The sequence below is a fragment of the Cervus elaphus genome, chromosome 22 (genome assembly GCF_910594005.1).
Source record: "Cervus elaphus chromosome 22, mCerEla1.1, whole genome shotgun sequence".
Lineage (NCBI taxonomy): Eukaryota > Metazoa > Chordata > Mammalia > Artiodactyla > Cervidae > Cervus > Cervus elaphus.
In genome coordinates, this window is record NC_057836.1 from 47,740,576 (window position 1) to 47,767,831 (window position 27,256).

At 45.2% G+C, this 27,256-nt stretch overlaps 1 protein-coding gene across 1 annotated transcript in view; it reads left to right on the forward strand.

Moving 5' to 3' along the window:
- The first annotated feature begins 24,230 nt into the window (after positions 1-24,230).
- SYN3 (synapsin III) overlaps positions 24,231-27,256 on the forward strand; it is a 459,000-nt gene continuing 455,974 nt past the window's right edge. Inside the window, exon 1 of the mRNA XM_043882279.1 lies at positions 24,231-24,493. The gene's annotated coding sequence lies outside the window, so the exon portion shown is untranslated. The remainder of the gene's footprint in view (positions 24,494-27,256) is intronic.

Sequence of the window (27,256 nt, forward strand, 5' to 3'; positions counted from 1 at the left end):
TAAACATTTGGTTTTGTTTCTTTTACCTTTTCCTCGCCAGCTAAAAGCAACCACATTTGGAACCCTAGTGGCTTGTACAATTCAGCACCAGGGACAGAAGACAAACTTGATTGGCACTATTGGAATATATCTGAAGCTTTTCTTTCAAAATTCCTGAAGATCTGGTACTTTAGCTTACACACACGCACATACACACACAGGTATTAAAAAAGATGAAGAATCCTAAAAATTACTAAACGTAAGTCTCTCAAACAGAGAGGGAAATTTGTATCCACAAGGCCATAGCTTAAGCAAAGAACTAACTAAATTCCTAGAACTAGTCTATGTATAATTTATCCCATCTCAAGTACATTGTCACCATCAAGAAGGGTTGTGTATACGTTCAGTGGGATGGTGTGGTGCATGGTGACAATTGCCTAAATAAGAATCAAGGAAGAAGTCAGGTACTCTGATTTAAGTTCCACAGGTATCTTTATTTAGTCAGTTAGGAAGGTTTATTTCCAAATATTAATATTTTATTATTTCCTATTCCCGTATATTTCTTTATATATTTGAAAGCATGGGTGAAAAGAAGTTCCAGGGTTGATCAGAGGAGAAACAGATCTAAGTTACTACTGTCTCAGATACTGAAATTCTTTGACCTCATGGAGTACATTAGAATTCTTTCCGGCCTATGAATGTTTATTAGATTTGACGCTGTCTTATTCTGACAACCCAGAGGAAGGTGACTCACTCACAGGAAGCATGTTATCAGTCTCTAAAGACATGTCTAATGTGAATGACATCACCTTGTCTGGAAGATACATTTTAGGTGGATGGTGCCCAGAGCTCATGAAAGGAAAACTTTCCATTTACTGTGCTTCTCTAATCTCATCCAATTAAAGCAGCTGCAAGAGGCTGAAAGGGAAAAAGAATGTGATTCTGTGAAGGAATATAGAATTACAGATTTAATCACTCGACTATATAATGCAGAGCTCTTCAAGGAAGTCTCCATAGATATAAATAAGGATAATCATAAATCTTTTTCTTCCAAGACCTCTTCAACAATTATTCAACTTTTACTACCTCTGAGCTATGTAATCACAGAAAGTTACTAAAGTTCTCTAAGCCTCAGTCACCTCTTCTGAATAATGAGGACTGTTTCACTTATGGTTCCTCATTGGGGCATTATGAGGAATAATGAGAAAATTTGCCACCACTGGTGTATAAAAGTTGCAAGCAGAACAGCAGAAATGAGGCCCAGTTGACTAATGCACCTAAGGGAACTGAAATACTTTTTTTTTTTTCAGAAAAATAATGAACAAAATCTCCTAAAGATTGGTATAAGGATTTTCCTTGTCACTGTCAATGAAATTCTTCAACTACTGAAATGTTAAAAACCCATGAGATTTGGAGTAACAACTGACCTCAAATGCCATCCTTATCACATATTAGCTGTCCTACCTTCTACCTTCCCAAACTTTTACTTCTCCAGGCTAAAAAAATATAATTCTTTTACTGGAATATGATTATCACTATATTTTTAGTAAAGGATCTAACCAGCTACTTGGATTAAAAGATAGAGAAGCTGATTTGCACAGTGGTTAACAGTGAAGGCTCTAGCAAGGATTTGAGTTTAAATTCTGATTTAAACTCACAAGTGAAGTGTTTTTGGACTAGTTTCTTAATCTCTCTGAACCTGAACCGCTAAAATGGGAAAATATCAATAAACATATTATGAGGACGTCATGCTGATTAGAAATGTTAATAGGTGTCAAGCACTTAGAGGAGTATCTGGCACCTAATTTAAAAAACTCTGCAAATGTCAGATATATGGAAAACATGCCAGACCAGATATAAAGTAGTCCAGGCCTTGGGAATAGGTACCCCCTGTCCCTTGTATACTTTCTGGACAGAGGACTAAAGACTGAGAATTCTGTCTCCGCTGTATATATCTGCTTTTATGAGACCATGCCTTGTTTTTCATTTATTTATTTTTCTTAAGGCCAGTTCTTGCTCAGATGATGACTCATACTGTAATCATGATCATAGGAGGAAACACATGTCAAAGATAATTTACTCTACATTATAGTGAAGCATACGGGAATTCTATGGAAGGAAAGGAAAGATGAAAGTGTGTCCTGGCAAACCAGCAAGAGACCAGGCTTTAGAGAGTGAGGAGGAAGCCACAAAACAAGGCTATGTTCTTTCCTCCTAACATTTACAAACGCTGGCCCTCTGCTGATTCAGCCAGTTCACCCCCTTTCCTGTTGACATCAGATCACAGAAAGACAATATGAATCACCAGAATGAGCAGATAATGGACCTGGAGGAATTTAAGATGAGAAAGAGAGTGAGACCCAGGAAGGAAGCTCCTAGTTAGAAGAGATAGGAGGTCTGAATGCCCTCCCGTGCAGTGGGAGGGTTACAGGAATATTGTCATGGTGGCTCTTCACGGGACTGTGATCTGCAGGACAGATAATAACCCCATCTGTGTTATTACTGTGCCTATGTCCCCAGCCTCCAAACTCTCTACTCACCTTTGAAAAATGGTGTTCAAAAGTTGTCTGATTCCACCACTCACAAACTGAGTGTCTTTGGACCAGTTTCTTAATCTCTCTGAGCCTGGATTTAGTCATCATTAAAATGGGAATAATATCAATAACCATCTTATGAGGATGTTACGGTGATTAAAAATGTTAGTAAGTGCTAATAAATGTTCATAATAAACAGCAGTTAGTAGAGTTTTGGCACGCTAGTCCAGTTATCAGGGTTCTGTGATAAAATTCAGAATACGAAGAATATGAATGAAGAGACAGGCCTGGAGATCCAAAAAAAAAAAGGAGAGAGAGAGAAAGGAAGTAAATATAAAAGCTGCAAGGGTTGGGTGTTAAGAGTCTGAAGGATTTCACGAGGATGAGTTGAGGAGCACAAAAGGGATGAGAAAGAGGAGAAGAAAAGACTAAAAGGGATTTTTTAAAGTTGTTCTAGGGGATTCCCCTGGTGGTCCAGTGAGTAAGAATATGCCTTGCAATGCAGGGGATGGGGGTTTGATCCCTATAAGATCCCACATGTCACAGGGCTATTGAGCCCATGTGCCACACTAAAGAACCTGTGTGTTGCAGCTAAGATCTGATGTAGCCAAAAATAAACACTCTTTTTAAAAAATAAAATTTAATTTTTAAAAAAGCTATTCTAGGTTATAAGATAGGCTCCTTTAATTAAACTTTGAGAGAGTCAGGCATAGTTTAAAATTCCTTTTGATTGTTAGTTTGCATTTTGTATAATATGACTTTATTTAGAGACTCATTTAAGGTTCAGTAATCAAGGTTATGTATGTGTACTCTGAACTCTGAACTTCAGCCCCACTCACTAAAGACATGGGTTGGCACACACAAGCCTCTTGACTCAATTAACGGCAAATTCCTTTGCTATCCTAAGGAACTGTTGTGAAGTCCAATAAGAAAATGTCAGCAAAGTCTATTTAAACTTTGGGAATAAAGTTTAAAGGGAATAAAACTAACCCCTCAGTCTTCTCTTGAGCAGAAACAGGAGGCACTTCCATCCCGCCCCTATTCCCTATGGGGAAGACGACCCAGTCAGCAGACGACCTGTTTAAATTGGATGAGCGCTGACATGATGTTCCCATCATCAGGGAAATTACCAACTCTAATGATAGGAAACGTATATCCCTTGAGACAGCTACAGGAAAAATTGATTTTCTCCCTCGCCCAGAAACATCTGTGCTGAGGACTCACTGGGGGCGGGGTGCAGCTGCAGTGGGGGCCAGCCCTGGGGGTTCATGGACCAGCATTTGAGAGCCAGGACGGAACAGCCTTAGCTGGTAGGAGCTTGGTCCAAGAATTGATGAGAAAGGACCTTGGGGCTCTGCACTGTGGCCTGTGGTGGGAGATGCTGGGTTGTGACTTAAGAGTTGGGACAGAAAGAGTCAGAGCTGGCTTAATGAGAGGATGAGACTGTGCCAGGCTGAGAAGTGGTCCATCACCCATTATACCTACCAATCTGAACTGTGAGATTGAGAATGATATTGAGATATGAGAATCTCCAGAGAACAGTTTTGGAAATAAGTGTTCCTGTACCTTACCTGTGGAGACCCTGATTCACAAGATCTCATGTGAGGCCTGGGCATAACTCTTTCATAAGATTCTTAGATGATTCTGGTGAAACTTATCCACAAGCTGGAATTTGAGAACTACCTGTTAAGGCAGACACAATTGTTCTCTTTCCAACCAACCAATTAAGAAAATGATTCCACAAACTCCCGCTTCCAAGGTGGTTCAGTGGGTAAAGAATCCACCTGCAATGCAGGAGATACGGGTTCTATCCCTGGGTTGGGAAGATCCCCTGGAAGAAAGCATGGCAACCCACTTGAGTATTCTTGCCTGGAGAATCCCATGGACAGAGGAGCCTGGTGGCCTACAGTCCATAAGGTTGCAAAGAGTTGGACACGACAAGTGACTGAGCATGCAGGCATGCCACAAACAAGTCAATCAGAGACTTTTTCCCTTTCGTTTCCACAGGAAACTCTCTCCAGGACAAAATGAAGGAAAGTCTCACAGCCTCTCCTAAAAGACCACATAGTCCTCTTTCTCTGTTTTTTTAAATTTAACATCAAACACCAAACAGCTTTAGTGTGTACACAGCTTACATGAAAACATGAATGTACTTTATCTCGTAAGTGTCTTCAAGCAGATCGTGCAGACTCGGGAATGCAGTGCTACAGCCAGAAGGGAGCCAAGAGTGTTGGGGGGAGTGTGAGAGGTGGATATCAGAAACAAACCTCACCCTCAAAGTCAAGTAGAGATGCTTCCCCTAGGGTTTATGGGCTATGAAGGACCTGTATTGCTCCAGGGTCGATCAAAGGATCCAAGCAGGTTCAAGAATTTGGGGTCACTCACTGCTCAGGGGCAGTGAGGCCAGGGACTTAAAGACCCCAAGGGATAGGGATCAAGAATAGCCAGTGTAAGAAGGTTGAGACCTTGATCTCAGTAAGATAATCAAACTTGGGGTCATCTCTGATTGGCAAACAAGGTTTTCCAAATGCTGGCCCGTGGACATGAGAAGTAGTCAAGGAACTAGTTTAAAATACAGATTCCCAGGCCCCACACCATTTCTTATCCTTGCTACCTTCCATCTTATTTATGCGAACCATTCTCTCAGTCCATGTCTACCATGTGCCTGCCAGTCTGCTCACTGCAGGAGAAGAGGGTTTGCCTCTCTCTTCTTCAGCCTCAGGGTCTAATGTAAGACTGGAAACATCCTTTCATTCAAAAATGTAGTGAGTGCTGGCTGCACACCAGGCTGAAGTAGGGACAAAATGGTTAATAAACACACTCCCTATACCAAGTCTAATGGGGCATACATCCCAGAGGTCAAGTGCTTGAACAACATCTATAAACATTTCTTACCTTCTGAATACACTGCACACAGGAGCCAGGAAGATAATCTTGAAATACCAAACCGAGCCATGGTATTTCTTCAAGACAGTCAATAGTTTCCTCTGGTTCCTCTTTCCAAACAGAGGTCTGCAGACTCCATGCAGACAGGTGTCTGGGAAAGAAGTTTTCACGGTCAAGTAACTTTGGAAAACTCTGAGATAAATTCAAGAAAATAATTCAAGTTTCTTTAATGGAGGAATTCTCAGAAAACATACGATACAAATGAGCCTGGCAAATCTCCAAAAGGGGAGGGAGTGATATTAAGCACTTTCTCAGTCTTCTTTCCCTGCAGCTCTTTCTGGGTACATCTTAAAGGATTAGTTCTCAGGGAACCGATTTTGGGAAATTCTGGCTGACTGCATCATGCCCAAGCCCCATAGTATGCCTCCCCTGGGGCCCCCAGGATCTCCTGCCACAGCCTCTGCTCCCCACTCTCATTCTTGCACTTTAGCAAAAACTGTACCCCTTCCCACTTTCAAGCCTTTGCTCATGCTGGTGGCCCTCCACTTGCATTCCCCAAGCCCTACAACTTCTCCCAGGACACACAGGATTTGCCCGAAGACCATATATGTTCTTGAAGAATCAGCTCAGCCATTAGCTGCACCAGGAACCTCTTCTGTCCAGGGTCTCTTGGTTTTGTCCTTATAGCGCTCTCCCTGTCTCGCACACAGCATTCCACGTGCCTTGTTATCATGACCCCCCTGGACCAAGAGCTTTTGGAGGGAAGGAGTCTTTATAAGCCTTTGTTCCTCTCTGATCTCTGACACCAGAATTTCTCAACCTCAGCACTATTAACATTTGGGGCTGGATAAGTTTTTGCTGTGGGAGGCTGTCCCAAGTACTGTAGGACGTTTAGCAGCATCCTTTGCCTCTATCCACTATAGCACCAGCATCATCTCTCCCCTCCTCCAAGGCGTGAAAGCCAAAGATGTCTCCTTTCATTGTTTGACATTCCTTGGAGAACAAATTCTTCCCCCATTGAGAACCAGCATCCTGTATCTTGCATAATGCCAGGTATTTATCAAACAAACATTTACTGAACATGTACTACTTCAGACTCTGTGCCAGGCATAAGCAATACAACTATGGGCAATCACATGCCCCTGCCTTCAAGATGTTTATCTAGTTGTAGGGACTGAGAAGTAAAGAAATATTATTAAGAATGTAACAATAGTCATAATTCCATGAAAAATGAGACGGACTTGCCTATTTTGCCTATTTTTATGTCCCCAGCTCACAGGACAGTGTCTGTTACATATTAAGTGCTCAATAAATAATTTGTTGATATATTGTATTAATGAAAATGTATAGAGTACTTACCATGCATCAGAAACTGTTCTACACACTTTATATTAAATAACTTCAGCTCCTCGGAGGCTCTATTATCATGCTCATTCTACAGGTAAGCAAACTAAGTCACAGAAATTGTAGGTAACTTGACAGTGATCATGCAGTGAATACAAGGTGGAGCCAAGAACTGAACCCAAGCTGCCCAGTTCAAGCTCTGGTGCCCCATATGTGACCATCACTGACTGAACCTTGCTTTGTGCTAGGCATGGCTTTCCTGGTGGCTCAGACGTTAAGAATCTGTCTGCAATGCAGGAGACCCAGGTTTGATCCTTGGGTCAGGAAGATCCCCTGGAGAAGGGAATGGCAACCCACTCCAGTATTCTTGCCTGGAAAATCCCATGGACAGAGGAGCCTGGAGGGCTATCATCAATAGGGTCACAAAGAGTCAGACACGACTGAGTAACTGACACTTTTACTTTATTGTGCTTATTTTATTCTCATCATTATCAGCATTTTACATATGGGATATGTATAAATTTGTAAACTGAAACACAGAAAGCTTAAGTAATCTGCATTCTCCCATAAGAGGTAAGTGTTTGAGCTGATATTATGCCCTTAACTACCATACTATACAGCCTTGAATATGGAAGAGTAATAAAAGAACTCGAAGATGATCGAGGAACAGTGTCTAAATGCTTTCTGCACCTCTCACCAGGCAGAGGGCCTGATACAAGGACTGTGCCCTACTCATGAGTTTGGAAATGATGGCAATGAAGTATAAGGATGGAACATTAGCCTGGTTTTCACATCTGACTTGTTCTCCTGACTCTGCCTCAGAGTTAAGACTTCATTCCCATCCAGCCAGGGCTCTCCAAATGAGAGATTCCAGATTTCCCGAGTTCCCTCCAGCTCTGATGCTGATTCCAGCAGCCACAGTCCTGAGTCAACCCAGAGAGTCCTCTTTCCATCTTGGAGGGCAACCAGGTAAAGCTCCTCCTCTGACCGCCCTGATTGGTTTGTTCATCTTCTGATGCAGGTGCTGTTTTGGTTGCCTGGCAACACAGTGATGGAGACTGCCAGTTCCCAGAGGAGCAATAAATGAATGAGCAGATATATTCATGCTGGGAGCAGTGGCCATAGCCAGAGCAGAGCACTGTAGAATTTGTAATTCCACCTGTCCTGAATGTGCTTTTCCCATCATGCTTCGAGAGAAATCTAGTGGGGAATATTTGGTTGGGGAGGAGACAGAAAAAGAATTTTCATTCCGGAAGTGACAAACTTCCCTATGTACAGTCCCTTACTCACAATCTTACCTGCCCACAAGGGGGTAACCCTATCACAAAAATCACAAGTACAAGTGTGCATTTTAGTATCACTAATAAAAGATTTCCTTCTACTCTCTTTCATATACAAAACTATACTGTTTCCTGCTTTTAAACGTACGTCCCAGGTTATGAATAAAAGGCCAGGTCATATAAACAGGCTCAATCAATCCCCATGCTGTGCTGTGCTGTATTTTGTTACTATGATCACCCTGCAAAATAGGTAGAACTGAGATCAGCAGACAGGGAAAACTTTAGAAAGGTTAAGAACAATGATTTTCAAATAATGTAGATGTGGGTTCAATTCCTGACTCTGCTACTTATAAAGTGTGCAACTTGGAATAACTTTCTTAGCATCTTTGAGTCTCAGTTTCTCCATCTGTAAAATGGGGATATCAACACTAATCTCACGGTGTCACTGAAAAAAGTAAGATAAGGGAGGTTAAAGACAGCAGAGGTTGGTGCGTAAACGCACAATTATTATTATTATTGTTGCTTTGGGTCATGCACATCACGTTAGTATACAGCTGAGATTTGAACCCAGATCTTATTAATATCAAGGCAAATTTTTGCCATTACTTCATACCTCCTCTGAAAGGAAAAGCTATTAAGAAGGTATTCTTTGAACAAATATTTATGTGCCACTATGGGATGGTGATGAAAATTATACCTAACTTCCATACAGCATTTTATAGACCAAGTAGTTCTCTCACATGCACTCTCTCTCTTAATATGATGGTGGCTTCTCTGATGCCTGGTGGTCTGTCTCTGGTGAATGGTGGTAGTTTTGGTAAAAGCAATTGTCTGCCTCTGAAAGTTAAACTCTGTTGTTCTCCCAGGGGCTAGAAAGCCAGGAAAGGGAGCCCAATCCCCCAGAGTACTGAGACAACCAGAGGGGATGGAACTCTGAACCCAGGTCACTCAGCTCATCCTCCTCTCTTCTGTTTGCCCTGACCAACATAAAGGACTCAAAGTCTAGCATGGGGGGGACCACTGTATGGCCAGCTGTCTGGAGTCTGGGCTGAATCTGTTCTTCCTGATGACAAGGTAGAAATATCCAGCTAGAAGGCTCTTTCCTGCCTCCCCCAACACACACACACACTCTAAGATTTAAATCCAATCATCTAGTTTCTGTTGTCATGTGCTTCTGCCTAGAGCAGCTGAGCTGAATGGAATCACCGAAATCCTCCCTCCTTCTCTCTCCCTCTCTCGCTTGCTGTCTCCTCCCTGCCCCCCTCTCTCCAGGTCTCTTTCTCCAAGCCCTGTCACACCCCCGACCTCACATACACACAGGATGCAGTGGCCCCTGAGCCATGTCTGGAAACACTAGGGCACTGAGAAGCACAGTGTGAAAACCATCAGATCCCAACTTCTCCTCAGGCAACAAAGGAAAAACAGAGACTCCGAGAGGGAAAGTAACTCTCCCAAAGTCACACAGCTGGACAGCTGACTCCCAGCCTGGGGCTCTTTTTCCTGTGCGCTTCAGCCGTGTCAGACTCTGCGACACTGCGGACGGTGCCCCACAGGCTCCTCTGCCCACGGGATGCTCCAGGCAAGAACACTGGAATGGGTTTCCACACCCTCCTCCAGGGGATCTTCTTGACCCAGGAATCGAACCTGCGTCTCTTACATCTCCTGCACTGGCAGGCAGGTTCTTTACCACTAGCCATACCTGGGAAGTCCGTGATTCCTTCTGCATAGCACTAAATATGGAAACTTTCCCCAGGTTTCTGTTCCAAAACCTCCCATTTAAAAATATCTTACTGCATTGATCGAATTAAAAAAAAAAAAAGGATTTGGGTCTTTAAATTATGTTTTGATTGCATCAATAATAATGCAGACATATTGTTGTGCTGTTTAGTTGCTAAGACGTGTCTAATTCTTTGCAACACTATGGACTGTAGCCGTCTAGGCTCCTCTGTTCATGGGATTTCCCAGGCAAGAATACTGGAGCCGGTTGCCGTTTCCTTCTCCAGGGGATATTTCTAACCCAGAGACCAAACCTGTATCTCCTGCTTGGCAGGTGGATTCTTTATCACTGAGCCACCTGCCCTTGTGTAATGCAAATATAGTCTTATACAAATTTGAATATTATGGACAAGGCTAAAGACGCCTTTGAAACCTACCCACACAACATATAATGAGGTGGTCTTCTTGCGAGTCTTAAAGATAACCATTGTCAGCAACTTTTTTGTGCTCTTATAGTATATATGTGTATATAGTGTGTGTAGATACACAGCGAGTGTGTGTATATTTACAAATAAAATAAAACATGTAATTATAGATATATTATCTATCTATATATAAACACTCACATACTGTAACATTTTATTTATTTACTAAGCACTTTCCCTTGATCATGATTAGCACATATTAGCTAATATGGGTCTACCTCATTCTTCTCAGTACTCTAAAACATTACATATATATGGAAAAGCTATTTTATGCTTAACATTCCCCTGATGAACAGTTAAGGGGTTCATCACGCCTTGATGGACATCTTTGCACTGTACACGACTCCTTCTGTGCATGAGTGAGCCTGTCATTAGAAAACTGTCCTAGAGGTGAAATAGCTAGATTGTGGAATATATGCATTTTTAATTTTGATGTGGCCTCAAATCCTTCCTATTGATGCACGTGGGTCCCCTGAGGGGTATTCCTGCCCAATTACTCCTTCCACAACAAATAGGAAGTGAGATGAAATATTCTGACTGAATAATGCCACATGCACAGGACAGATGGGTCTGGAGAATAGAGAATACACAGAAGGGATAAGCTGATGTGTAAAGAAAAGGTGCCCTAATGGAAAGGTGCCCCAAGTCCCAGACTGAAGCACAGGCTCCCACAGAGTTCCCTCATGAATGGACTTCCTTTGGTCAAAAGCATTAAGTTTTCAGAAAGCTCTTGTGACAATATAAGTATCTTAAATTAGAAGGATGACACATGAAGCCATTAACAGGGGTTAACTGATCAGTTTGGGGACTTCCCAGGTGGTGCTAGTAGTAAAGAACCTGCATGCCAATGAAGGAGACATAAGAGATGTGGGTTCAATCCCTGGGTTGGGAAGATCCCCTGGAGAAGGAAATGGCAACCCACTGTAGCATTATTGCCTGGAAAATCTCATGGACAGAGGAGCCCAGCGGGCTACAGTCCATGAGGTCACAAAGTCAGACGTGACTGAAGCAACTTAGAACAGCATTAGCAATTGATCAGTTTACCCAACAAAGAGATGTGACAACTTGAGCAAACAAGTTCACTTCTCTGAACAACAATAACTTCAACTTCAGAGGGTTTTGTAAAGTCAAACACAATAAAATATGTAAATACCTTTGAAAGGACAAATATTTCTTTATAGTTATGCAACTTAAAATGTATCTATTCTATTCCTTTTTTCTTTGAGCCAATACTTAAACCACGTTATATCAAATATGCACATTTGTTTCTGGGTTTCCCAACCCCAGACTTGTTCTAACTCAAATGAAGCTAACATTGATATAATGGCATTTGCCAGGCACTTTCATATTTAAATTTTATTTATTGATTTTTTTTTTTTGGCTGTGCTGCACAGCTTGTAGGATCTTAGTTCCCATGTGAGATCTTAGTTCCCTGACCAGGGGCTGAACACTCCGCAACGTGTTTCAGCTTCACCACAGCTCTGTAAAGCTGTCTATATTACCCTATTTTATAGGTGAAGAGATCCGCAGACTGGAGAAGTGCAGAGGCTGGGCCAAGACCACATAGCCGTATGGGAAGATGTGGATCTGGGATTCAAACTCCAGCCCAGTGGTTCTAAACCTTGATGACATGATGTCACCCAAAAGACTGACAAAAATGCCAGCTGGTACCCAGGCCCCATTCCTTGCCACCTGACATATTTGGGGAATCAGAGGCCCAAACACTAGAATATCCAGAGGTGATACTAACATGCAACCAGTGGTGAGAACCATGGCTTATGCATTCTCATTGCCTGTCTCATTGGATGGAGGCTGGTCTTCTTTCTGCCTTGATGCAGCTGCTCCTTAGTGAGTTGTGGAGACAGATGTATTAGAACATTACCTTGAAAGTGACTTGATCAGCTAAAACCTTCAAGCGCCCTTAATTACAAAGGAACGCCCACTGACATCTGCCTCCCCTGAAGGGGGATTCCAAAGACTTGGAAACTTAGCTTCCTGGTTGCCATGACAATCTTCTGCAATGTCAGCAAAAAATGCTTTGCACTACAAACAAGTAAGCATGAAATCCTTATCTCAAAATCTGCTCAAAGGCTTTAGCTCACAATCTGCTTCAGCTTCAGACCAGGCTGTTACTTTTGAGCCTTTGCTTTGGGGTTGAAAACAAGAGTTATAGATGTTAGGACATTTTAAACACTCCCCTCATTTTACTAAGGCTCATGGCTTTCCTGATGGCTCAGCGGGTAAAGAATCCACCTACCAAGCAGGAGAAGCAGGAGATGTGGGTTCGGTTCCTGAGCTGAGAAGATCCCCTGCAGGAGGGGATGGCGACCCACTCTCAGTATTCTTGCCTGAAAAGTCCCATGGACAGAGGAGCCTGGTGGGCTACAGCCCAAAGGGTCGCAAAGAGTTGGACATGACTGAGCGACTAATCACAGGTACAGCATAGAGATGAAATGAATTGCTTCGTGTGGAGGAGTAAATTAATATTTTCAGATTTTCTTTTATTCTATGCCCCACCTCCTTGTCTTTCTAAAACAATTTTTAAATAGAAAGAGGAGTTCTGTGGTGGCTCAGTAGCTAAGACTCCATGCTCCCAACACAGGGGGCCTGGGTTCGATGCCTCATCAGGAAACTAGAGCCTGCATGCTGCAACTAGGAGATTCCACATGCCGGCAAGTAAAAGATCCTGTGTGCTGCAACTGAGACCTGGGCAGCCAGATAAATAAATAAAATAAATAAATATCTTTTAAAGAATCTAAAGAGGAAGCAAATAAAATAACTATTATTTTTTAAAAAATCCAAAGAGGAAACAGGTGAAATTGAAAAGTTTTTCTATTTTTACCTGTTTTTGAAGTCAATTGTTTTTGTTTTTTATTTAATTTATTTTTAACACCTGAAGAATACTTAATATATACCAGGCATGCTCTAAGAAACTTTCTGTTTTAATAGCTTTTGTCCTTACCAGAACTCCAGAAAGTATTATTATTGTTTCTGTTGTTGTTACTGTCCCCATTTCATATTTTATAGATAAGAACCTGAGGCCGTTACCACATGAGTGTTTGATAAGCAAATACACAGTGAAATGATGACTACTTTAACCCTTTCTGGACAGGCTCCAGAGCCATTTTACCCTCACCCCCCACCCCACCCCCAGCTGATAAAACAGCATCTTACTCCTTACACAAATGCATGTGTGCATTTGTGTCCCTTGATCAATCTTCAAACAGAGCAATTCATCTTTGACTGTAAGGATTTTAGGCACCATGACAGGTAGTGAGTGGGAAATATGAAAATAATTTTCTGTGACCTTAAACATCTCTCCATGATGGGCTACTGAATCAACTCTGCCCTTGTTGACAAGTTTGAACAAGCCATAGCCAAATAGAATGGAAACGTTCCTGATTCAGGACCTGGATTCCAGTGATAGCAATGTCTCTCACTGGCTGTGTTACATGACACCAGGCTATGTGTATGTTACAAGCACACAGCCTTTGTCATCAAGACAGAACTCTTGAGTTTGGAACAGAACTCTCAGTTCAGGACCTCCCTGGTGGTTCAGTGGTTAAGAGTCTGCACACTCCCAATACAGGGGGCATGGGTTCAATCCCTGGTCAAGGAACTAAGATCCCATATGCCCCAAGGCACAACCAAAGACATTAAAAAAGACAGAACTGAGTTTGAGTTCTCACATCGTCTATACGACCTTGCACAAACCTCAATTTCATCACCTGTGATATGGGGATAATGTCTCCTTATCAGGGTTGATATATGGGTACGTAAATCCTTTAGCACAGTGCCTGGCACACAAAAAGTGTTCAATAAATGATAGCTATTATTAATTTACTCTATGAGCCATGAATACTATCTAATCTGCCTACCATACAGGAGCACATATAAAATGAGGGAATTTATGTGAAGGGACTTTGCAAACCAACATTTACATATGGGAAGGCTTATTTCTGCAGTTGTTTTTGTTATTATAAGGGCTTGGTCATTTTTTTAAGATCTATTAAGTATAGCAGATCTGGGTTCTTAACAAATATCCTTTTTAACTACCACTACCACTCTACTGCTCTTTCCTGGAGAATCCCATGGACGGAGAAGTGTGGCAGGCTACAGTCCATGGGGTTGCAAAGAGTTGGACATGACTGAGCCACTTCAGTCACCACCACCATGGAGCCAGACTTCTTAATGAGTGATAGGAGAATAGCATTTGCCTATCAGTGTGTGTGCATCCAGACAGGTCCAAATTGTGTCTTATGATACAATGTTTCTTTCCTCCCTGATCCATCAGGATTCTTGGTTAATAACAAGAGAAACAATTTGAACTGCTAACACAAGAAGGGAATTTAGCAGAGATAGGAGATTCACAAAACAAATCTGGATGGAGGACAGGGCTGGCATGAAAGAATGGGCTTGAAAAACTGGCAGAAATCAAGGGAATTCTGGAGATTGGCCAACAAGATTCATGACGGAGGAGCAAGCACTGGTCCAGCCTCTTCAGGCTGTGGCTGCTGCCTCTACCATCACTCTATTCAGTCTCATGGTCAATCTCTAGCTCTCCATCTTTGTCACTTTCTGGAGAGACAAAGTCCCAGGAGTGAGCATCTAATTGGTCCAGTTGAGATGATACCTCTGCCTGAAGAGTTTTGGGAGACTGAGAAGTGGAGAATCGTGGAAGGATCTGGCCCTGGGAATTACCAGGTCTCCACACAATGAAAAAGTCCTTCCAAAGAAATGTGGAGACCTGAATATAAATATCTTCTAGGAAAGCCACCTTCGTGCAGCAGTCATTTTACTGATGGAGAAGGTTCAGAGAGGTTATTCAATGACAGTGTCAGATCTCCCAGCTCTCAACCCCATGTTCACTCTGCTACACAAGATCCAGAGATTTATAAAACCATAAGCTGTTTCCTCAGCTTTAAACCACATCTCAGGTGGAGACAGAAGGGACTAATGCTATGGGGAGCAATTATCTGCTTTCAGGCTCTTTTCACTACATAAGCTCAGCACATAAGAATAAATAATGCTAGAGTGTAGCTGACCTCCAATACATGACAGGAGAGTCTCATTACTGCAAAACCCTTGGTGATATATAGAGAGAAGTGGCTACAATACATTGGATTTTTAGTAGAACCATTAAGCACTCCTGATCTAATTGCCTTTTTTTCTTATTCATAGCTCAATAAAAAATAATTTTCTATGCTACAATTTGCCTGGCTTCTCATCTAATCCTCTATCTCACTCCCTGTTTCCTCTTTTCTTCTTTCTTTAAAACTGATACTTAGTGAGTGAGACCTTTTGAATTTACAGACCCAGACAAGAACACCTTTTCCATTATTGCTAGAATATAACTCTAAATGTTAGAGTTGGGAGGGGTCTTGGAGGAGCACTGTTCTGAGCTCCTCATTTTACCGGTGGGGAAACTGAGGCTTAGAAATGATATGTCAGGTGGGTCAAGGCAGAGACTGGCCAAATGTCATCAAAGACTACGCTGTGCTTCCGAGTTGAGATTTTCTTGGTCGTCTTATGTCCAACTATTATCAACATCTGTGTCTGGTGTCTAGACAGAAACTGTTCAGGAAGTTTCTTGAAAGGACCTGAGATATTATCTAATCCAGAAGTGGAAAGTAGTAGCCAAAGAAGCAAATCCTATCCATACATAAGTTTGATTTTTCCCAACAGTAGTGACTAAATTAATCACCAAATTAATACATCTAGAGATTTAACATAATCTGAATTCCTAGCCCTTTAATAAAAATCAGGTCATTTGGCAACTCAGGGTCCATGTTCCATATGGCAAAAATCAGCTGGTGTGGAATAATGACTGCTCCCTTAGACAGGTGGGCACACCGGAGTGTGACACACCAGTCACCCTTCTCTGCTCCATCCCCCCGCCAACTTCACTTGCTACGTTACTGCCTGTCCATGCTCATATTAGAGTGTGCAATCCCCGAGCGAATCTTATTTCCTCTTAGTTACTGAAGTTGGGTCACTCCTTCTTATTGACTAAGGTCACTTAGGAGAGGTCACGCAATAAGTGGAAGATGTTGGAAGAGAACCTTGCAAGGGCTCAGCCCTGCCTCTCTTCTCACACCGCACGCTCTCTCTTGGTGGTCCCATACAGCCCAGGTCAGGGCACCCTCCAATGCACATTTCCAGTCCCAGACCCTTACCTGTGCTCTAGACTTGTGTATCCAGTCACCCACCTTGGGCAGTGCCTTCATTTCCTCATCTGGAATTTGGGGACAGTGAGAGTACTTTTCTACCATATGGTTATCATGGGAATTATATAAACAATTGTTAACACATATGGAATCGTTTGAAGAGAGCCTGGCACTGTTATAGGCTATCAAATAGGTTGCTCAAATGCCAACAATGGAGCCTTTCTTCATTTCCCTCTGCTTCCAACCTGTTCCTCGGTACTCTACCCCACGCTGGCAATGGCACCATTACCCTGTGGGTAGTTCAAGATAAACACCCAGGAGTCATTCTTCATTCATTCGTTTTCCTCATCTCCTAAATCCAATCCACCATTAAGCCTTTCCATGATATTCTCAAAATATATTTCAGTCAGTTCACTCTCCCCGTCTCTGTTGTAACCACCTTGGTCTAAGCCCCCATCATCTCTTGCCTTGATTTCTGTAACAACCTTCTGCTATTATGTACTGAATTATGTACCCCCACCGCCCACCCCGTCAGTCATATGTGGTGACTCTGACCCACAGTGTGATGGTATTTGGCGATGGGGTGTTTGGGAGTTTCAGATTTTAGGTTTAGATGAGATGACGGGAGATTAGTGCCCTCAGAAGCAGGGACACCAGCATGCTTGGTCTTTCTTTCCCCACCATGTGAGGACATAGGTAGAAGGCAGCAATCTACAAGCCAGGAAGAGAACTCTTACCAGAAACCCATCCTGAGGGCACCTTGATCTTGGACCTCTAGCTGCCAGAACTGAGAAAATAAATTTCTTTGTTTAAGCCACTCAGTCTACACTATTCTGTTACAGCAGCACAAGAAGAGTTAAGACTAAGACACCTCCTAACTGGTCTCCTGCTTCCATTGGTTCTCTTCGAAAATCCATTCTCCACACACAAAAGCCAGCGTGGTCTTCTTAAAAGGGTCACAGTCCCGCTCAAAACCCTTCTCTGGCTTATTCCCGTGCTTACAGCAGAGCTGGAGCCCCTAACCCTGCCTCACACTTCTGTGAGCTCTAGGTGACTTAACCCCCTCTCCCCTTGCTCATTGCACTGGGCCATCCTAGACTACAGCTCCAGCCTCAGAACCAAGGTAAATCTGCTGCTCCGTCAGCAATGCTCCCCCTCCAGCCCTGGAACCGCTTTTATTCTCCATCTCCTCGTTCAAAGTGGCCTTCAAGACCATCCCATTTATAGCGTCCTCCGCCTCCGTTCTTATTTAAATTACCCCACCGATAATGCTCACAACAATCTGGCATTACCTTTTTATTTGTTTATCTGCATATAGCCTGCCCGCCCCGACCCCCACCCCGTGCAAAATCCATGAGGACGGCAGACTCTGTGTGGTTCCCCTGATGCACGCCTGGCTCTAAGTGCCTAGCACAGGGCCTGAGACATCTGCTGTGGGATTTCTGGAGTCTCCTGAAGGCCAGGGAGGGTCAGGTGACTTTCTCAAAGCTGGTTTCCAGGGACTCTGCACTCTTCACACTCCCCGAGGGGCGTCTAGACGCTCTTGGGATGGAGAATTATTACCTTTCTCGGCTGCCTGAGCTTGGTGAGATCTGAGTCTTAGAAGTACTTTACCAGCTTGAAGTGGCCGGGAGCGGGGTAGCGGGAAGGCACGAGGGGCGTGAGGGGCGTGGGGGGCGGGGCCTCCCGTGGGCGGAGCCTCCCGTGGGTGGGGCCTGGCTGCCCGAGCCAATGGGGCCCCGCGGCGCATGGAGGCTGGGCTGCCGAGGGGAGACGCTCGCGCGCCACGGGGTGCGGAGGCTGAGCTGAGGACCCGAGCGGATCCGCAGGCGGGACCCGCGGCCAAGGCACACCCCCGGCTCCCGGTTCCTGGCGGCTCGCAAGGTAAGCAGAGCCCTCGGCGAAGTAAGACTTTGTGAGGTTTCTGGTAACAGGGGAGTCCCGGCCACCTCCCGCCGAGGCTTCTGGTGGCGTCCCGGCGCCAGACTGCGTTCCCGGGCGCTCCGGCTCTGTGCCTGCGGGATGCGGGCGCGCGGAGGGGCCCGACACGGGGCGGAGGAGCCGGCGCGCCAAGCTGCCTCCCCGAGTGCTGCGGCCAGGTCTCCGGGCCGACCCTGGGACGGACAGTTGCGCTTGCGGGGCACGCCTGAGGGGCCCGGGAGCCAGAGGGGCTTCGCATAGTGGCTTCCAAGAGACTCTCCACCCAGCGCCGGAGCCCCGGGAAGAGCTTGCGGGGAGCTGGCGGCCGCAGAGGCCGGACGTCTGCTCTACCGAGATCTGCAGACGCCTCCTGACCTGTTGCCCCCCGGAGCCAGGGGTCAGATTGGTCATGCCATTTATTATTTCTAGGTCTCTTGGAGCTCAGGAAAAAAACCAAACAAATAAACGCAAAAAACTCAGAGTGATTCCCTGGCCAAGCTAGGACAGAGAAATTAGCGCTTTATGGAGCGCCTCGTGTATTCTGCGTTTATTGGGTTCCTATTGTGTTCCAGACAATGTGCTAAGCCCTAGAGTCAGGAAGAAGGGTGTTGGAGGCGCCCCTGGGACTAAGAAGGAGAACAGGAGAAACAGTTATAATGCATTGTTGTACAGGGGATGTTACGTGGAGAGGAGGACTATGAGCAAGCCAGGAAGGCTTCCAAGAGGAGGTGACTATTGAATGCGGACTAGAGGAGTAGGAGGGTTTGCCAGGCTGAAAGCTGTGTGGGCTGGGGTGTGTGCGCGATGGGAGAGCAGACTGGGGTGTGTGTGTGCATGCATGTGTGTGTGTGATGGGATACCTAGACTGGGGGTGTGTGTGTGTGTGTGTGTGATGGGATAGCAGGAATTCCAGAGATTTTCCTGTGCAAAGGTAAAAAAAAACTGAAAAAGTCCAATATCCTGACTTAGGCCATCAGTTAATCCTTTATCAGCTAATCAAATAGGACTAGGGCTTTTGTGGGGAGGAAATGAGGTGTCAACATGGCAGGAGCTAAAACATGCACAGACCTTAAAATGCAGCCTTAGACTCCATAGATTTTTGTCCTGTGATCAAGGAGGGCAGTGGAAGAATTCTGGCAGCTCTGTGGAAATGGATGGAGATTGGAGCAATAGAAAGCGGGTAAGTTGCAGTTAATATTTTGGATGTGGCTGCAAATATTCTGGCCCCTAAAGGCAGCAGTGTCTGCCCAGGAGCCCTGCTCCCTGGCTTCTGGGCATGGATCATTCAGGCATGGAGCCGTTGCTCATGTGATGCTTGCCTCTGCAACCTACAGGTCATTTTCCTATTGTTTCTGGAGGGTTTAACCTGGACCTTGTTGTCAGGGGTGGCCCCTGGAGGATGGTGAAGGGAACCTCTGCCTGTTGTTTCTGATCTTCTGGTTTTCCCTCTCTGGGCTCCTGTTTCTGTCTCATGGAGACACAGCCTCAGCTGTTAGAGGCTGTGGGGAAGAGAAAAGTCTTGACAGGGAGTCGCATCAGAAAGTCACTTTAGCCATGTGCCTTGGGGACATTTTTAGCCTTTCTGAATCTCAGTTTTCTGATTTAAAAGGAAGTCATCATCCCCACCTGTCATAGGTTGGATTCTAAGGAAAAAGACTCAGAGGCTCTGAGAATTGGGTGTAAGTGGATTCTTGGGGAATGGTCTCACTCTTCAAGGGATGGATGGTGAGAGAAGCAGGATGAGGACAGAGGGAGAAGTTGGTCAATAATGGAAAGCAAGAGAGGCCTCAGGTGATCTGAGGCTGGGGGCCAGGCCTTCGAAATCCCACGTTGATCAGTCAGTGGGGGCAGACTGCCTCCAGGGAAGGGGGCATAACTTTGGGTGTCCCTTCAGCAGGATGGTTCCTGAAGAGAAGCTCAGCTGTGAGCTGTGCACAGCCAGCTCTCCCAGAAACCAGCACAGGGAGTGAGAGGTGCCCTGTTCTTGGAGGGAGTTGCTGAGAGCTGGGCCTGGGCAGCTCCCTCCCAGGGTGGGCTTGGGAAGTGGCCGAGATACCAGAGAGAAGGTGCTTTGCGCTGTGCCCAGTGAAGAACAGAAGCATTCCTTTCTCTCACCTTTAAGCTTCTTGACTGCATGTGAAGATGGATTTTGAAGTTTGAATTAAGTCATTCAGCTTCCGCAAGGAAAGAATCTTTCATGGTAAAGACCACAATGACTACTATCCAGTGTCTCTTATGCATATGCATTCTCATTTTACAGTCACCCCATTGTTTTCTAAAACCCAACAGAGTAGGTGTCCTTCTGCTATAAAGTAATGACCACAGCAAAAAGCACAAGAACTTGTTTCAGTCTGTGGAATGATTTCATTGGTGAATTGATTAACTAATTGAACAGTAATTAATTCATCAATGTGCATTGAATGCCTCCTAAATGGTCGGCACTGTCCTTGGTGCTGGGAATACAGATTAGTCTATTAGGGGAGGCAGAGACTGACATTAAATGCTTTGATTCCTTCAAAGCAAATACTGAAGAATGGACTGTTGCGTTACATAGCCAGGGTGTGATGGAGAGTAATAGGCCGTCTTCCCACTGGACTGTTTCTCACTATTCAGTTTCAATATAATCTCCTCAGAGAGGCCTTTTGGATCATCCGGTATAAAGCAGATATCCTCCCTTTTATGCCCCCTTCTCCACACTTGCTGATTCATTTTATTTACTTCCTGTAATTGGTCCTCCTTGCTAGACTAAGGGCTCCAGGAGGTCATACCTCACTTTATCCCAGCACAGTTTTCAGCACATATTTCTTGAATGAGTGAAGTTAATGAAGGGTAGATCATTAGAGGATTGGTATCACCAAGAAGTGATATTTACACTGAGATCTGAGGGATGAGAAAGGTCCAGCAATGCCAAGGTCAAGAGGCAGAGAGAACAACTTGTTCAAGGACTGTGAGGTGGAGGAATGGAACCCAGCATGACTGGAGAGCAGCCTGAGATGAGTTTGGAGAAATAGATGGGGCCATGGAAGGCCATGCTGAGCTTGGGTTTTACTCAAGGTGCAATGAAAACTCAGTGAAGGATCTTAATGACCTAGTAACAACCTGATGTTATATAATTGCTTGTTGTCGGTCATGCCTCTTGGAGGCAAACTCCATGAAGAAAAGTGCCCAGTAAATATTGCTGAAGTGAATGGATGATGTGGTTTATGCAGCTCCCAGGTAAAAAAAGGACTAGGAAGAAGAATGGATCTTGCCACAAATTAGGAGTTTGGTGAGAGAGGTGTTGGTGTCCTGGCTACAGGGTAGCAATGGTATTGGAAAAGTAGAAGGAGCTGTATTGGGGGTGTTAAATGGACAAGACTTGCTGATACATTCAATGTCAGGATTATGGGCAACGGAAGGATCAAGGGTGACCCCCCCCCCCAGGATTATAGCTCAAGATTGGATGCGAGCTGTCCATAAACAGGGAAATGGATAAACAAAAATGTGGTAAGTACTTACAATGGAATCTTACTCAGCCATAAAAAGGAAGGATGTCCTGATACATGCTGGGCTTCCCAGATGGCACAGTGGTAAAGAATCCGCTTGCCAGTGCAGGAGATACAAGAGATTCTGGTTCCATCCCTGAGTCAGGAAGATTCCCTGGAGGAGGAAATGGCAACCCACTCCAGTATTCTTGCCTGAAAAAGTCCATGGACAGAGGAGCCTGGCAGGCTACAGTCCATGGGGTCGTAAAGAGTCAGACATGACTTAGTGATTGAGTATGCACCGATACTTGCTACCATGTAAATGAGCCTTGGAGACATGTTAAGTGAAAGAAGCCAGACACAAAAAGCCGCGTATTATATGATTCCACTTGTGTGAAATAATCCAAGTAGACTAACCCATGGAGGCAGAAGGCAGATTGGTGTTTGTGGAGTTTGTGTGGAGAGGGGAAGGTAGACAGGGCATGACTGCTAAGCGGTTTCCTTTTTGGATGGTGAAAATATTTTGGAACTGGATGGAAGTTGTGTTTGAACTGTACTATGAATATACTAAATGCTACTGAACTGTAGACTTTAAAATGGTTAATTTTACTTTATAGAAACTTAATCTCAGTTACCAAAAAAATAAAAGATCAATAGGTAGGAGCACCAGTCAAAGAGCGATGGTGAAGAACAGGGGGAGAAAATGTAAATGCTCTCTTGGAGATGTCCAAGACACCCACACAGAGACTGGGGGGACCTCCGGCTAATCAGAGAGGTGTCAGCACTTTGATGCCAGCCAGTAATATGGATGAGATCTAGGGAGAAAGTGCAGAGGAGCACATCCAAGCTTGCATCATTCTTTAATTTGATCCTCATAACTACCTACAAGGAAGGTGCTTCTGTTCTTATTTTCAGATGAAGAAACCAAGGCCCCCTGAGAATGGGCTTCCCCAAGGTCAGACAGTTTTGTACATGTGGTTCCCCTGGCTTCCAGTCCTTTGCCTTTCCCGAGTCAGGGTGATGCTGTTTAGAATTTGAGTAAAGACCTTCCCTCCCTCCCTTCCTCCCTCTCTCTTTCCTTCTCTCCGCCCCTCCCTCCCTTCCTCCCTCTCTCCACCCCTCCCTCCCTCCCCTCTTTCCACAGTCAAGATTGAGTACTCACATGTGGCAGGTACTGTGCTGGGCCTCTGTTGGTGAAGGTGCAAATGGCTGTAATTAATCTTGTGGAATTTACCTGGTAAGCAAGCAATGAGGCCACTGATACAGAGGACATAGGAGTCTGGACCAGGGGCATCTCTCCCAAGTTTGGGGGTAGGAGGAGGCTTCCCGGAGAAAGTGAGCTAGCAGAGATGTGTAGCAGAAGCGGAAGAACTGAGCCTAAGAAAAAGAAGCGTTCTCTGGAAGGTTCAGGATCCCTGAACACCTGCTGTGGGAATTCCCTTTCTCTTCATTCCCTAGTTCTTCCTGTGTTACTGGCATTTTTCAGCTCATCCAGGAGGGCTATTGTTTCTATAACCCTGGAGGCAATAAGTAGGCAAATAGCTTGATTTGATTTCAAGTGGAAGCTTCAAAAGAGGAGCAAGGCAGGGTACAAACAGTCTGACTTTCAAAGCTGGGCTCTGTCTCTGAGCAAATGATTTAGTCTCTCTTTTTGTACCTATGAAATGGAGTCAGTCACATCACTGCTCACTGCAGGAAATAAGTGAGATGATGTAATAATGCATTGGGCACATAATAAATGATCAGAAAAATCTCATTTCGTTTATCTCTTAGAGAGGAAGCCTTTCTGAATAGGCCAGTGGTTTCCACACTCTGAACACTGTTTAAAATACAGAAATCCATGCAGGCTTCCCTGGTAGCTCAGATGGTAAAGAATCTGTCTGCAATGCAGGAGACCAGGGTTTGGTCCCTGGGTCAGGAAGATCCCCTGGAGAAGGAAATGGCAACCCACTCCAGTATTCTTGCCTGAGAAATCCCATGGACTATAACCCTCTAGATAGAGGAGAAGGTCGGGCTTCAGTCCATGAGGTCTCAAGAGTCAGACCCGACTTAGCGACTAAACCATCGTATACTTCCTCTCAAGAATCTGGTTTGGATGGTTTGGGATGGAACATAGCAATCTGTATGTTTAGAAAGCACTGCAGATGATCCTGGTAAAAGCATGGTCCAGGACCATAGGCTTAGACCAAATGCTTGAGTCTTTGCTGTGATGTTCACGAAAGGGTTAAGCACCTAGAAGCAGATAATGCCTTCTAGGAATTATTAGCCAATGGCGGTGCTGACCGGTGATGTAATGTCTTTGGCTGGCACTCCATTGGTTAAGTGTATTGTTTCTCCTGCTTCAGCTGTGAGGAGCAAAGCCGGAGCCCAAGGGTTAATAATTCTGTGGCAGCACACAGAGCTATTTTCCTCCCAGTCCGCTTCTGCTGGTTGTGAGTGTGGAGCATGGCTCAGCTGGCTGTCGCCCTTCTTCCAGTAAATAGCTGCACCTTCCTGCCTACCTCCTCCCAAGCAGAGCACATGTCTCCATAGTACTACGGAGGGGGAGGAGGGTGATCAGAAGTGTTTAGGGAAGCGAGAGCCCTTTCAAAGTTACTGCCACTGGGGACGGGCACAGCGCCAGCTGCTCTGGGCTGCAGAGGTCCCACCGGATGAACTGCTAAGTGGTCACCTGCTTCTGAGCATTGTTCAACCTGGCAGGATCCTCAGAACTAGGAGGTGAGCCCCCGGTTTTGGAAGGAAGAATGGGCCTGGAGGAGAAGAGCCTTGGGGGCCGCGGGAGGGAACAGCTCTAGGGGGCAGGTCAGCACAGGCTCCATGCAGAGCTGCCCGCACATGCAGTGTGAGCTGGGCCAGGACGGTCTCCCTCTCTATGTCCATTTGCTCAAGAACACCATGTGAGGCTTGGATCAGGGGGCCGCTTGGTGGGGAGTGTGCTGACAAGGCAGTGTTCACAAGCCCGCTCTTGGTGTAGCTTTCTGCCCAGTGCTTCTGGGAGAGAAATGCTTCTCTCTGTTAATCCGAGGCAGGAGGGGGGCGCGTCAGGTTAGCGGTGTCTCCCCAGCGCCCGCTGTCACCCACACCCCTCCTTGTCCTGTGGGGGTCCCCCTTCAGTGCTCAGCTGCATGCTCTTGGTGGACTCTGGGCTGAGGTTTCCAGGAGTCCCTAAATGGTCTCAGGGAGTTTTGGTCATGGCTTTCAGGGGAACCTTTGGATCGCTGGCCCTTGAGTTACAGGTGTGCCTTTGTGGATTGGGGCATGTTCCTAATGTCCCATGCTGGAGCTCTCTGGAGGGTAGGGGGATTCTCTTTGTATTATGACAGCACAGTCGGGGGATTATGCTGTTTGTGTTTCAGAGGGCGTGCGTTATTGCCTGGACTTGAGACTTCTCACCTTGCTCAGAGGGGAGCCTAATGCAGCATGTCTGCCTCAAGGTGTACGAACTGAAAAAAGTCAGATCGGGGAGGGGAAAGGAGACCGGAGTAACTGGGAAGGGCTGCTAGCAAGAAACTCTGCCCTTCATCTCACAAGGAATTCAGGGAAACTTGGCATTTCATAGACAAACTGTGACTCTACATCTCTCCTGCAGCCCTCGCCAAAATTTGTAAATAAAAAATACCGTTGCTTTTATTCTTCAGAATTTGGTTTCATGTGGAGTGCCCCCATTTTCTTTAAGGAGAGCAGAGCCTGCAGAGGTTCCTGCCTGTGTCTTGTGTGACCCTTGGCGTCTGCCACCCCGTGTTCTGGGCCAGGCTCTACTGCTGAAGAACATGTAGGCTCCTGGGCAAGTCCTTCCACCTCTCTGAGTCTCAGTTTCATCATGTGTCAGTCACAGAGGTGGGAGGGAGTTGAACTAACTGACTTTTAGAGCCCTTCCTCGCTGGCTGTCTGTGCTCTGGATCATGAAAAGCCTCAGGATCTGGGTCTGTTGATTAAGTGGATGACTGGTGGGGGTGAAGGATGTTTGCACAAAGGGGAACGTAGCATGTGTCCTCTGGGTGCAGGGGGCTTTGCACACATTTTAACACATCACCCTCCCAGCAGGCCTGGGAGGAGGTAGAATAAGCAATCTAAAGATGTGAAAATCAAGGCTGAAGGAGTTCAGTGACTTACCCAAGATCATCACTCAGTAAATGTTGACACTGGTATTTGAACCTATACTGGGGTGGTGGTTCATGGTAGAGTAACGTAAGGACTAGAGCTGGAATCCTTGTCTGCCTTTGGCTCTTTGCATGCTCTCCATTCTCCTGGAAGTTACACAGTGATTTTCAGATCGACTAGTTCAGTCAGATTATTGTGGATTGTCCACTTTACTGTCTGGGACAGCAGATGGTCCCTGGATCTGGAAAGGACTCTACAGTCCATTGGATCAGGCCCCTCAGTTTATATCTGGGAAAATGAAGGTCCAGAGAAGTTAGGTTACCTGTTTTATATCACTCAGTGAGTTGATAGATGGTAGAGATGGAGACCAAGACTCCTTACCTTAGGTGTGCGAAGTGATATTATTATTAAAGAGTTTTTTTAAGCCTTCATTGAGAACTTTGGGATCATTTCAATTGAATTATCCTTCCCTCCAGGCCCCTTTGAAGTGCCAGAGAGTGGAGTAAGGCTCAATGAGCACCTACTCTGGGCTTGACATTGAGGCAGGTGTCTGAGACATGGATGGGGTAGTAAGTAAACAAAGCCTGAGACCTGGTCAGTTTCCCCAGAGGCTCAGGATGCAAGCTGGGTTTCGGGAGAGTCTAGTTCATAGATCAGCAAGCTTTCGTGGTGGGGAGGCAGCCTGGTGCAACCCTGACCCTTCCTCTCTGCATGTGGCCGGCACCTAATTTATACACTGTAAGAACACTGGCCACATGACACGTGATCTCTGTTCTTTGTCTTCCCAACTAAGCTGTATGTTTCCAGGGCACAGCTCCTGAAATGTAGAACCTGATCAGTGGAGCCGCCTCGTGGGGAGGTGGGTGTCAGTATCTTGGATGTGCAGAGATGAACACCCAGAAGTAAAAACCATCACTTAGTTATTTAAAAGCGCAATGCAGATACGTGGCTCTTTTCTCGATCACTATAATGTTAAGAAAGAATCATCCTAATACCAGGCTTCGAATACGCTGATGATTATCATAGGAAAGAGGGGTTATAAATATTCTGCAGGGCTAGAAAGCAAAGCTCGCAGCCAGGGGTGGATGTGGAAGGGAGTGGGTAGCAGGTAAATGCAGGAAGAGTGGGCTGAGGATGGCAGTGGTCCAGTGGTAGGAGACTCCTCTCCTTGCCAGTGTCAGAAATGGCTGGTAACCACCAGGCATTGCTGCCCCGGCAAAGAGTAGCCCTTCGTAGTCTCTCACTTCCCTTCTCGATCTAAGATTTCTTGATTATTTACCAAGCAGGAGTAAATGAGAGGAGGCTGGGAGGTAGAGCAGAGTTTCGTCTTACTGATACTTAGATTCCAGAGCCATAGTATGGGGGTAGAAATCATTCATA